The following is a 13,540-nucleotide window of genomic DNA, read 5'->3' as shown; positions in this document are numbered from 1 at the left end:
GTTTATGATCATAAGATAATATCCAGAAGTAAATTTTGTAAAAATAAAATTCCATTTTTTCCGTATTTTACTTACAAATGGACTTAGTTTTTTTCTGCGGGGAAACATTACATTCACTCTGTGGTTAAAGTTTTTAGAATTTTAATAACTTTCTTAAACTATCCTGGGTTTGTACCAAACTTGGACAGAAGGTTGTTTATGATCATAAGATAGTATCCAGAAGTAAATTTTGTAAATAAATAAATCCATTTTTTCCATATTTTACTTTTAAATGGACTTAGTTTTTCTGCAGGGAACCATTACATTCACTCTGCGGTTAAAGTTTTTAAAATTTTAATAACTTTCTTAAACTATCTTGGGTTTGTACCAAACTTGGACAGAAGCTTATTTATGATCATAAGATTGTATCCAGAAGTAAAGTTTGTAAAAAGATTACTCCGTTTTTTTCTGTAATTTACTTTTTAATGGACTTAGATTTTCTTACAATCATAAAATAGTAACAAGAGGAATATTTTTATTGATTTTTTTCCTCATTTTTGTTGAGCCTGCAATTTACAGCAAAAATAGGCGAGACTCTATGTTCCGCGGAACTCTTACAAATTTTTCAGATTTCTATCCGGTTCAGCATACACATATTAGTTACTTTATATTGTATAAATCTTTTCTCCTCCCGAAAATACAGGAAATATTTGCTACCTTTTCTAATAATTGATGAATTTGTTACTGATGTGCAGCTGTTTTGATGTATAATTGTAATGGTTGGATTCTGTATCGAAAACAATTTTAACTTACTGTTTCGTCTTCTCAAGATAAGTGTAGTCAAAGTTACAGTTGATATAAACACAGCAACACCAGTAAGTATCCAAAGTAATACTTTTAATTTGTATGCATATCCTGCAAGTAAATATCATGCAAAGATATGTAGTTATTTGAATTGTGGTACGAAGTGAAATCACACAAATACTGAACTCCGAGGAAAATTCAAAACGGAAAGTCCCTTATCAAATGGCAAAACCAAAAGCTCAAACATAAGAAGGAAAAATACTGATATGATTTGCATATATAAGCGAATACGTTACATGTTTGGTCGAGATAGCTTCCGATAGTGGCTCTTTGTGCTATCCTTGAAGTCATTCAAAAGACGACGTTGCCTATGCACACAAGATGGCGGCGGCATTAACACAATACTTATTTTCATTTCGCGTCCATCGTAGATTAAACAATGATTCTGCTATATTTTGTAGTTAATTTTTTATCAAATAGTAAATTTCATGAAGAAAATTTTATTGCGTTACCCTAAAAACGACCCATGCGCAAGACCAATTCAATGACACATAAATTGCGTGTGATAGAGATAACGACATACTAGTATGACTTTTTCAGAATAATTAAAATTAAACACTATTTTGCGAATTTCTTGGTGTATAAACTTGCCTTTTTCACTCACAGACAACATATTGATTTAGAAATGCGTGATATTATATAATAAACACTATTTTAAGTTAATGTTATTTCCGTGGTGTCACAGCGAATGTGAGTATTTGCAGATGCTTGGCGCAAACATAACAGATAGAAAATTATCGAACATTAAACCGATCTGTGTTAAGCACACAAGCTATTTTGATATCATTCTTCTACCTTGAGAAAGAAACAAATCACCAGAAACTGATAGTGCACGTGCTGTTGTCAAGGCAAACATCAACGACGTCATATGCAAACTAGTGATAAATAGAGTATCAACGGTCATTTAAACTTAATGATGTTTCTCTGCCATAACTCTTATCAGAGCTCGTCATTCGATGAGGTTACACCCTCTGGTTTGAAAGACCCTCGATAATTTATTAATCGAGCATCCTTCTTTTTTTTCTTTATTAGCTCATCAGCAAAATAGAAAGACGAATTCATCATTTATCGATTCGGGAGTAAAGAGGGGCAAGTCTTATGCATCCCTTCATTGCTGAACATCTTGGGTTTTAGAAAATGTCCTGGTTTATTTTAACAATCCCCTTATTATAATCGACCCTCTCCATGCTTTCCCCTATTGAAAGTCCTTCATTCTCGATAAATAATTACCTTTTTTGATAACTTCAAATATTTGTTTTGTCTTCCCGTATTTGTTTTCAAGTATGGCTGAGTATCTGCCAATCTTTTGGTTTTCTAAACTAATATTTGAATAATATCCATCAGATGTAATTTTGTTGCCATAGATAATTATTACTATTTCAGTTGGTAAAACAGTTGTTGATGCATTTATAATTGGTTCATTAAACAAATACCACTGCACATTGTACGGTTCCGAAATTGAGTAAAATTTCACAGTTAACAGTGTATTCTGATCTTGACTAGTATGTGATTGAACTACAACCGGTGGCCCTGAAAAATAATGTGTTATTTCCTTATAGTTGTCAATTAGGACTAATTTGCGATATGCTTAAACAGTTTTAGATCTCTGAACGATATGTTTTAAACAAAGACCCATCACTTTTATACTCTTTTCTTGTTTGTGTCGATACGACTCTGCGGCCGATGGACTGGTAATCGGCGATGGTATTACTCGCTCTGTAGACATGACTGACAAAAGTTATTTCTAACTTTTCTGCTGTTAAAATTAAAATTTCTTTATAAGATTGATACCCGTTCAGGCTGTGTCGACTTTAAATAGATTTAAAAGTTATATGACCTTAGCAAAAGAAGCAATACATTCCGTCATTAAAATGTACGCTAATGATACATTTGTTCATAAAAAAAATCATTCATGGTAAATATATCGTATAAAATATAAAACCAAAAAATATTGATACTTTTTTTCAAAAGAAATGGTCAAATCCATAATTAACCTGGTAAATTATCACTAGGAGTAAATATTAAAACACCAATAATGGCATAAAGTGGGAAATTAGTTCACTCTCAAATATCTTTTTAGACAATCATGAAAAACGAAATACTGGATTCAGCTTACGAATGAAATTGAACCTTCAAATATCATCTATCACAGTCTACGAACCCATCTTTCAAGGAATCTTTGATTGAAAACACAAGACATATAATTAAATTAATGGATATCGACTACTAGTATCTATTTGTTTACTAGTCAAACTTTGAACATAAACATAAATAAATTAAAAACAAATTGTTCAAAGATCAATTGAAGGTCTTTCCTCCTGTAAGGATCTATTTTGATATGAAATATTAAAATTTGGTTTTTAATGTTAATTCCAGAGTCAGATGACAGCTTATTGTACGCTGATTCCAAAAAAATATGGTTTCTATACAAAAAGATCTGAATAAGGGAGATAATATTCTACTTCTGGTTTGAAATATGTCACTTCCAAAAATATATGGTTCTTTCTACTTGATTTAGATAAAAATATCTACATCCGGTTTACGAAAGGTCACTTCACGCTGACTTAAGTTCAAATGACTTGCAACATAATGCAATAGGTCTAATGGCTTTATCATGAATAAATATGAGGTAAAAGCAAAGGTCTGAATCAAGAAATTTAAATTTACCTATGACCTTGCGCTCAATTTCAAGGTCATAAACCAAAGACCTCAAATCAAAAGACATCAGGTGATAATTATATATGATTAATGAGTTATATCACCATATGCATAATTTTAAATATTGAAGGGGAGAAAACTACCATTAAGTGAAACCGTACCCTTTCAACTTAAATTTACCTGTTACGACATATCGCAACTAACAAATTGTAAAATCTTTTGTCGATATCTTATAAGATTCCTGATTATAAGTGATAACAAACCCAAATCAAAATTTTGAACATGACCTTGAGCTTTGACCTTGACCTCATTTTCATTTTTTATGGACCAAGGACCTCAAAAATAAGACTCTAGGCCTCTATCACTTATGATATTCCAGTAAAAAATACATTTAACTTACATCAAATACAAAAGGGGAAATAACTCTCATGTGGAATCTCTATACGGCTTTGGTCAAAATAAAACAGAACATCCTAAGAAATTTGTCAATTTCTTTTACGGTTGCGAAGCCATAGAGATAACAAGAAACACAGTGGTCGGGAAGATAACTCTTGTATTGGAAAGTATTCGGTTAAAAAGTGTCAGTTTCAAAAGCTTATTAACTGTTCGATATCATATTCCAAATATCTAAGCGACATCTTGCAAAACAATGAAAAAGCAAAGGAGAAGAAAAAATTGGCGGAAGAAAAAAGAAAAAAAATAACTTAGACAGAAGAAAACAAATAGGTCTTTCCACGGGAATATCATAGGTAGAGTACTAATATATAGTCGGGTAATGAATTACAAAAGTAATTTAAATATATATTTATGTTAGACCAATACTTTAGACTAAATTCAAAAGAAGCGAGGCAAATACTAACACGATTCAAAAATATCTGTTTTGACCTAGAAATTTAAAGAGGCTTATTCATTGGCATAAATATAGGCAACAGTAGAATACCGCTGTTCAAAAGTCACACACCGACTGAGAGAAAACAAATCCGGTGACAAAATAAAACCAAGGGAAACACATCAAATATAAGAGGAAAACAACGAAACAACAAAAACACTGAAGTGCAACAAAAAACAAACGACAATGCAACATGCACAGTAACGAACAACAATAACATAACAGCTGCCATATTCCTGACTTGGTTAAGAACATTTTAAGAAAAAATAGTAGGTTGAATTTGGTTTTGTATTAATATCATTATCATTATTATTATTATTATTATCATCATTATAAGGTCTTTCCACTTTTCTGTGGAAAGACCTAATGTATTTGTTCTGATTATTAGCTATTTCCACTTTTCTGTGGAAAGAACTAATGTATTTGTTCTGCAGTTTCTGCCTAATTTTGTTCTGGCGAACAATATTTGTGTCACAATATGTAGTTTGGATGTTTCTCATATTTAGTCATATAGTTCATGCGCTTTTAATTTCATCATGCTACAACGAACATTTTTCTTTGTAAGAGTTATCTCCCTGAACATTGTTTTTCTTGTGACTATATCTCCTCAGTAACCGTAAAAGAAAGCAAAAAAAAAATTTTTTTCATAAAATTGCTCGTTAAATCCTTCTTGAAATTTGTTCTATTTGACCGAGCAGTCCATAGAAAAGATATTTCCCCTTATGGATGTGATATAATGGGTATGCATTTCTTTCTTGTAAGCCATAAGTGATAGATACCTATAATTTTTTTATTGGAGGTTCTTGGTCCAAAGCAAGAAAGACAATTAGGTCGAGGGGAGAGGTCAAGGTCATATTTTAAATTTTGATTTTAGCTTTTTTTCAATTCTTTTAAACAACCGTATAAGATATCGACATCATATTTTTACTAAATTGTAATTTTCGACATGTCAAAACACATGAACTTTGGTTGAAAGGGTACTCTTAACATTGAACTGAAGTTTTCTCCCCTCTTATATTAAAAACTAGGCATATAGCGATATAACTCATTAACCATATAGAATTTAGACTTTAGTTTATGACATTGAAATTGAACTCGAGGTTAAATTGACATTCGAGACTTAGACCTTTGTTTTTACCTCATATGTATACATGATTAAACCATAGGACTTTTCGCATAACGTTGCAATACAGCTGACCATGAAAAAAACAAACCTGGAGTGACCTTGTGCAAACCGGAAGTAGCTATTTTTTGTACTTATTTAATGTAAAAATATATTGAACAATATATTTTTGGAATCAGTATCAAGTAAACTATCAAATTAACCCGGAAGTGACATATTTAAATCCGGAAGAAACAATTTATCTCTCTTATTTTGAAGATAAATGTATTGAAACCATATATTTTGGAATCGGTGTACAATATGGATAATGCTATCATTTGACACTGGATATGATATTAAAGCTGAATTTTCATAGTTCTATATCAATTGGTATGAGACTCCTCAGTCGATAAGAATACAAAAAAAACTATGACAAATAAAAAAACAAGGAATAAATAAACAATAGTACATGTATAGAAAACGTAAGACTGAGCAATATGAAACGCTCAAACAAACCGGGAGTAATCGTAGGTTATTCTTTTCTGATCATTATAAGAATAAATTATGTCATCAGTCTCATTCGATGATGTATAAGTTATGTGCGTTTGTCATATACATATCAATTAATTGCAATTTTGATTTTGATAGTGACTTTATCAGCACTAATATCAAGCGATCCGGCTAGGGCGGGCGAATATCCAAGCTGAGGAAGTTAGTATCGACCAAAATATTGCCATTATTCTTTTTATCAGCAATCTGTCGTAACTGTATGTATTTTGTGAAGAATACGAAGTAAAATGAAATTAATAGGTAAAATTACTTTTACGCTTATAAAACGTTGGGCTCGTTGTTCGCATGTATGGATGAAGTCGTTTGCCTTTCATTGATGAATTGAAGCGGATGGGTAAGAACATATGAAGTAACTGCACTGATACATGACAACATGGACTTATATATTCGAATATCAAGTCTTGTTCATGATCATATTAAATATATTAGGCAGTAAGATCAATGGGAAAATGTTCTAATTGCCGATAAAATAAAGTATCTCGAAAACAAAATCGTTTTCTCTATAGGTATATCAATATATGTCTGTAAATATTGAGATACATACCAAGAACCTTTACTATGGATGTCTTGTTAGCCAAAAGTGTCTCCTTTCCATACTCATTCCAAGCTATACATGTATAACTTCCGGTATCCTGATACCCGCACGATTTTATAATGACAGATGTTGTATTATTCAAAACAATGCCATCCAGTTTCCTGACGAATACGCCATTAAAAGAGTGTATCCACTGTCTAAACCCGTAGTTAAACAACTCCCCAGAGACTTCACATGTAAGTACAATGGACAATTCATTTATACAGTCTGTTTTTGGATTCAATTTCAGCACAGGCGAATCTAGACAAATCGAAGAAAAGAAGAACGATTTGGTTTCAGAGTAACTCAGCTTGAAATCTTTGATGTTTTTTCAGACGTTGTAAACAACCTGGTTTTAATTTAGATATCAGCTGATTAAGGTCAATGATCAAACTGATTTATGCTAAAATAATTGATCAAATCAAATACTGCAAGCATCAACCAATGATTTACAGAATCCTGACATCGGACAAGCAAATACATTATCAAAGTTCCGGTTTAATTTATTAAAATCAAAATACAGATTAGTAAGTATAACACTTTAATTCTTTTAAGTAATATAGACTCGGATCATGATATATTTGACATTACTTGATATTTCTTTTCAAAAATGAAGTCCATAATAATATTATGAAGATAATCGAGTTGACAATTTTTCTCATCTTCTTTAACAACCTGAGTTTACTGACATTTTGTCATGTTTTGATATTTTTGACGTCATTATGAAACCGTATAAATAAAGAAAAAAGAATCTCAAGATAAGATGTCAATGCAAAGTCCGCATCACAGAGATAACTAAACATGAGAAAAACAAACAGAAATAACCCCAAAATTTGGAATTACATGATTACATTTTTTTAACAGGGCATTCTCCACTGTTATATAGCTATTGTGCAATAACAGTGATACTTGTGTGAACGAAGCGCGTCTATCGTATCATATTATAAACCTGATACATTCCGATAGCTATGATTTGAGTGTTTCTCTATCCTGTATGTTCTTCCATTTATTTGTATTGTAGTCCTGTCATGTAATGTTATCAGTTAATTGATATATTTAACATTGCCATAAAAATGTGAGGTTTTACATGCAACAAAACCAGGTTCAACCCACCATTTTCTTAAAATGTCCTGTAGCAAGTCAGGCAAATAACCATTGTTATATTATAGTTCGTTTCTGTGTGTGTTGCATTTGAGTGTTGTGGTTCTGTTGTGTCGTGGTTCTCCTCTTACATTTCAGGTGTTACCCTCAATTTTAGTTTGTAATTCCGGATTTGATTTCTTTTCAATCGATTTATGAATTTCGAACAGCGGTATACTACTGTTGCCTTTTGAAGTAAGTTTTTACAGTGTATATTCATTTGAAGTCAGTTTTTATAGTGTTTCGATATTAGTAGATGTGACATGAGTGCCAATGAGACAACTCTCCATTCAAGTCATAATTTTAAAGAAGTACACCATTATAGGTGAAGCAGAAGAGCCTTTGCAAGCTATGAAGGGCCCCAAAAATTACTAAAATTACTAAACTATTCAAACGGGGACACCAACGGTCTAATCTGTTTAAAAAAAAACGAGAAACGAGAAACACTTATGAACCACATCAACACACGACAACTACTGAACATCAGATTCCTGACTAAAGAGTGCAAACAATTGCAGCAGGTTCAAACCTTGTAATGGTACCAATCCTTGTAATGGTACCAATTTAGTCAGTTTTTACAGTATATACTCATTTGAAAGTCAGTTTTAAGTGCAGCTACATTATTTATGTGTATGGAAATATTATATATATTACATGTATTTGTACATTGACTGTCTCGGTGTTGTCTTTTTAGATAGTTCAACATAGCAGCGACAAGTGCAGATGTCATATGTGACGGACACTTTCTTTGTGAGTGTGTTTGATAAATTTCATCAATTTAGCGTCTATTCTATAATAACACGGTGTTTTTGTTTTGTATACTGGATTTAGTGTTGTGGTTTGATGATTATATATGTAAGATGCCACTGCTAGTGGACGTTTCGTCCTCGAGGATATCACCAGCCCAATAGTCAACACTTCGGTGTTGACATGAATATCAATTATACGGTAATTTTTATAAATTTCCTGTTACAAAACTTTGAATGTTTAGAAAAACTCTGACGTATTTGGAACAACCTTTTTGTAATTTTGAGTCCTCAATTCTCCTCAACTTTTTACATGTTTGGCTTAATAACTATTTTGATCTGAGCGTCATTGATGAGTCTTATGGAGACGAAACGCGCGCGTCTGGCGTATTAAATTATAATCCTGGTACATTTGATAACTATAAGTTGATGATCGATTGAGAACATGATGTATGTTGATTTTGAAGAGTGATTGAGTGTGTCATGTACACGGACTTAGATGATAACTTTTACGCTGTGTCTACCTCCTCAGAGAAGTAGAACCCTAGTGTCGTAACAACTTCTTTGTTTATCAATGGTAAAGAAATATAAGGTCCACTTAATATAATAAAAAATGTATGAGGTAAAATATACAAACTACACACTGATAATATCAAGTTGGAAACTTGTGGATCTTGAATACTTGTGGATCACTGCTTGCAATTTACAACTACAGTTGATCCCATTATGGACTGACAAAGGCATGAAGGTCAAAGTTGAAATATGTTCTGTAGAATTCGTGATTACTGATTTTGATGCTTGTAGATTCATGCAATTCCAGACCAATTTTATATCAACGTTACTCGCGAAGGCTATGCAATTCAAATCCGTCTGAATTCCAGCTGCTATAGGTAAACCACTTGATGCTTCTATAGAAGGACCCTTTATATCTGCAGAAATTTTAAAACATATGTGCTTTCTCTTTAAAACCCCATAACAAATTAACATGATAACATGTTCATGACATTTAAATATTTCTTTCCATTTTTAAACATTGTTATATTAACTATCCTCATAATGTGAATATTGCCATTGATATTTAAACAAACATACGCAATCATCTGAACTGAGAAATAAATCTTTTAACGAAGTACATGTATAATCATTTAAGTTCTGTCATTCTTCACAAATAAATTACGATGCTAGGGATTTGAAAGATCATATTTCGTCATAGTTCTTAAAATTCAACACTGGTCATCTTGTGTTTGTACATCATGCATATCAAAAGATTAACATAGGCATAGACCCGTTTCATGACATTCTGAATACGAAACCCCTCACAGTCGAATCAGCTCTGTTAACGTTGATTTAATATTGTTACCTTATAAAATAACTGTTAGTATATTTTGAAAAAAATATAAGACAACAAAGGTAACCTTTACAAGGATTATTGATTCGATTTTATTTTCACTCCAAAACTAACTGTAATGTCCATTCATCGCAAAATACTCAACTCCGAGGAAAATTCAAATAAAGGCGCTCATAAAAAGGCAAAACCAAACACACCAAACGAATTGACGACAACTGCCATACTCATGGCTCTGGAAACGGCTTTGTTTATGTAAAAAATGGTGGATTAAATCTGATTTTTAAAGCTAGCTAAACCTCTCATGTGACTTTTTCCTGCAGTAATAATTTTATTGTGTCCTGATAATTATTCCCAACGTTTTTATCTAAATTAACAAGTGAGTTCTATTCCACAATCTAAATGAGCCGAAGTGCGTATTTAAACCTGAACGCAACAAAAAGGAATTTCCCACTTAAGTGTGGTCGGTATAATATAATTAGAATTCTTCAAATCTTCGTAGAAAATGTTTTGTTGACGGTATATAATTTAGATAAAGCATATTTTTAGGTTTTTGTTGTTGTAGATCACACCATTCTTTACCTTCATTCATAACGAATCAAATTTGTGCAATATTATTTGCTTTAGCAGTCCTATATCAGCATGAGATACAATTCAACTTTATTACCCATCATATAAAAAGAATAAAAAGTATGTGAAAAAATGTTCTTACCGAGAATAGTAGTACGTACTTCACTGGACTGTTGGCCAATAACACTAAATTTCATAACACATTTTGATACTAGTGTATTGAGGTTTGAAGAAATTTCGAATTGTAATGCATACCAAAGTCCTGTTGTAGAACATAAGCAATTATGATATATGCAGTCTAAGTCTTTCTGTCCTGTTAAACATGATTCATTATTTCTTCTAATATTGGTATATGAGCGTCCATTTATCAGAAACTCAGCATATAATCCTACCGGTTGTGCTACAGAACTACAGTTTAAAAGGATAGTTGAGTTTTTGATTGAGTATTCTGGTCCTTCAAGCTGAACATATGTGCAAATAACTTCTACAAAGAAGGATGATTATTCATTACAATGCACTCTACACATATATTTATTAACAAATAACCAGAAAAAAAGTAAAAAGAAGATATATTATTTCCATTTCATAATTGTAATACTTCATACTTTCATTATTTCATTCTAACTGCAATGTTTAATTTATAAACAATTTATGAAATGTGTTTTTGTCACTTCCCCCCGTAAATTCGTGACGATAACAAGAAAGGAAGTTTGAAAGAATTTAAACAAACAAATTAGAAGACCAACTGATAAATCTGAATGCAGAAATATACACTATGCAAAAATCAACATGAAATGGTATCCCAACAAAATCCTAGAAGTCCATTGATGTCAATAATATTTAATATTATCATACTATGTTTTCAGTGGGGAATAGATTGAAATCGTCCATCCCATAACATGTAGCAGTGAATTTGGATATTTTCCTTCCTTAATCAAACGTTTTTTATTTCAATCAATGAAAAATTGTATTATCGCAAATATGTATGTACATAAGTAGTTTTGCCTCTGGTATTTATTCAAGTTTTCAGTACCAGTATATATTGTAGTGTATGAATACAGGTTCCATTCTCAATGACAATGACGCGCTAATTACATAATTCCCCTATGCCAATGGAAGATGTAGATATTCAATTTTTTTGTTACCTTTTGAATATTTATCAATCAAGGAAAGTTGGTAAAAAAAACAAAGACCAGAAAAATCCATTTATAAATATAACAATGATTATGGCGTATAACATTTGCGCCGATTTAAAAAAAAATCATTCTTTCATTTGCGCCGATCTAGTTTTTCGTTTGCGCCAATTTTATTTTTTCTTCTAATTGGATTTACATGTAAGTTACAGGTAAGTTAATAATTTTACATGGGCTGAGCACAGAGTATAAGACAAATAAAGCAACATTTGTAAATGGCTATCCAATTTTTTCGGGTTACCATTCCTTTCCCCAAATGAAATCGATGACTGCTTCACGTTTGACAATATGTCTGAAGCTCCTTCTGATTACAAATGTCTTACATTCTTAGCCTACTGACTAAGTACATATAGAGGTGGATGCACAATGTAACGCTATCCATCGCATTTCTGAGCAGCTGCACCCAAACTTACATGTTTTTATAGATTTTATCAAGAAAATCCAGGCCGTTACGTATGTCAAAATGCAAACTCTAGAAATGCCCGCATCAGTACGTAAGCCAGACAGAAAAGATGGACCTCGTTATCGACAATTCTAGGAATATATTATATGTGTTGCCTATACACAGTCGCCAAGAACAGATTTCTGATTTGAATGTATTTCGTTTTGATAGATTTGAATCCTTCATTTTAGCATATCTTATACATGTAATGATTGACAATTCATAACATTTGTACAACTGGCTAACCGAAGAGGTTGATAAATGGTAAATGAAAGAGGGACGAAAATTTCCAGAGGGACAGTCAAACTCATAAATCGACAATTAACTGACAACGCCATTGCTAAAAATGAAAAGGACACACAGACTAACAATGGTACACAAAACACAACATAGAAAACAAAAGAATAAACAACTATAGATTGACTGGGATGAAGAGTTGTCTCATTGGCACTCAAACCGCATTTTCTTATATTTTTTCACCTGCAATTTACCTGTAAAACAATCGGCGCAAGTGAAAAACAAAATTGGCGCAAGTGAAAACAAAATCGGCGCAAATGAAAGAAAAATCGGCGCAAATGCAAAACGCCGAATTATACAACATAACAACAGACGTAATTATTCACCCAACCGAACAGCAGTTTATTAAAAAATAAACTTTGATAAAATGTTTGTTCTTGTACAGCAATGAAGTTGTTTAAAGAACGCGAGTTTGACAATAACGAAAAATTAGGAAAAAATGTATTGTTTTGTTAAATATTTACTGTATTTTCATATTGAGCAAATGCTCGTCCCAATGACCTTTACATGGTGAGGTAATAGGCGAACAAAACACAACATCATCCAAGATTAATCGTTATGTACAATCCATATTCAGGTAGTCTTTTATTTCGAACATTGTAGGGACCTTGCAATTGTGGATAGAACCAAAACTAGAAAGTTCACTCATTATCTTTATTTCTCAAGATAGAAAAATTAGAATCATGAATGACCAACGTTGTGATTTATGTTTTCTATTTGTCAACATTTTATTTCTAAAAAAAGTCTACAGACTTTATGAGCATGTCTTAGCTTTTAACACAAAGACTGCTCTCAAAGAGTAGCCTGTTCGACTGAAATGAACAATACTTTAGAGTTACAATACAGTTCTTGTCTATTCGTTTTTGATGTGTTTTGTTATTTGATTATAGACTTTCCGATTATATTTTCCTCTAAGTTCAGAATTTGTGTGATTTGACTTTTTAACACTAAATCATCTCAATTTATTGGCCGGTATTATGTGTCAGTGACTCAACTTACAGGGATATGTGTTATTTGATATTTGAAAACAGGAGTGGTGGTGTTATCTGTAATAAAGATTGAGACCAACATATTTTGATTGTTTTTGCTGATGTATTGCTGATTGCGATACGAACTTTTATCTACTTATGAGTAAAGAAAACTGAGAGTCTTAAAGCTCGAAAAAATGTCT

Source organism: Mytilus trossulus, unplaced genomic scaffold, assembly GCF_036588685.1.
Source record: "Mytilus trossulus isolate FHL-02 unplaced genomic scaffold, PNRI_Mtr1.1.1.hap1 h1tg000373l__unscaffolded, whole genome shotgun sequence".
NCBI lineage: Eukaryota > Metazoa > Mollusca > Bivalvia > Mytilida > Mytilidae > Mytilus > Mytilus trossulus.
Note: the sequence above shows the minus strand (reverse complement) of the source record.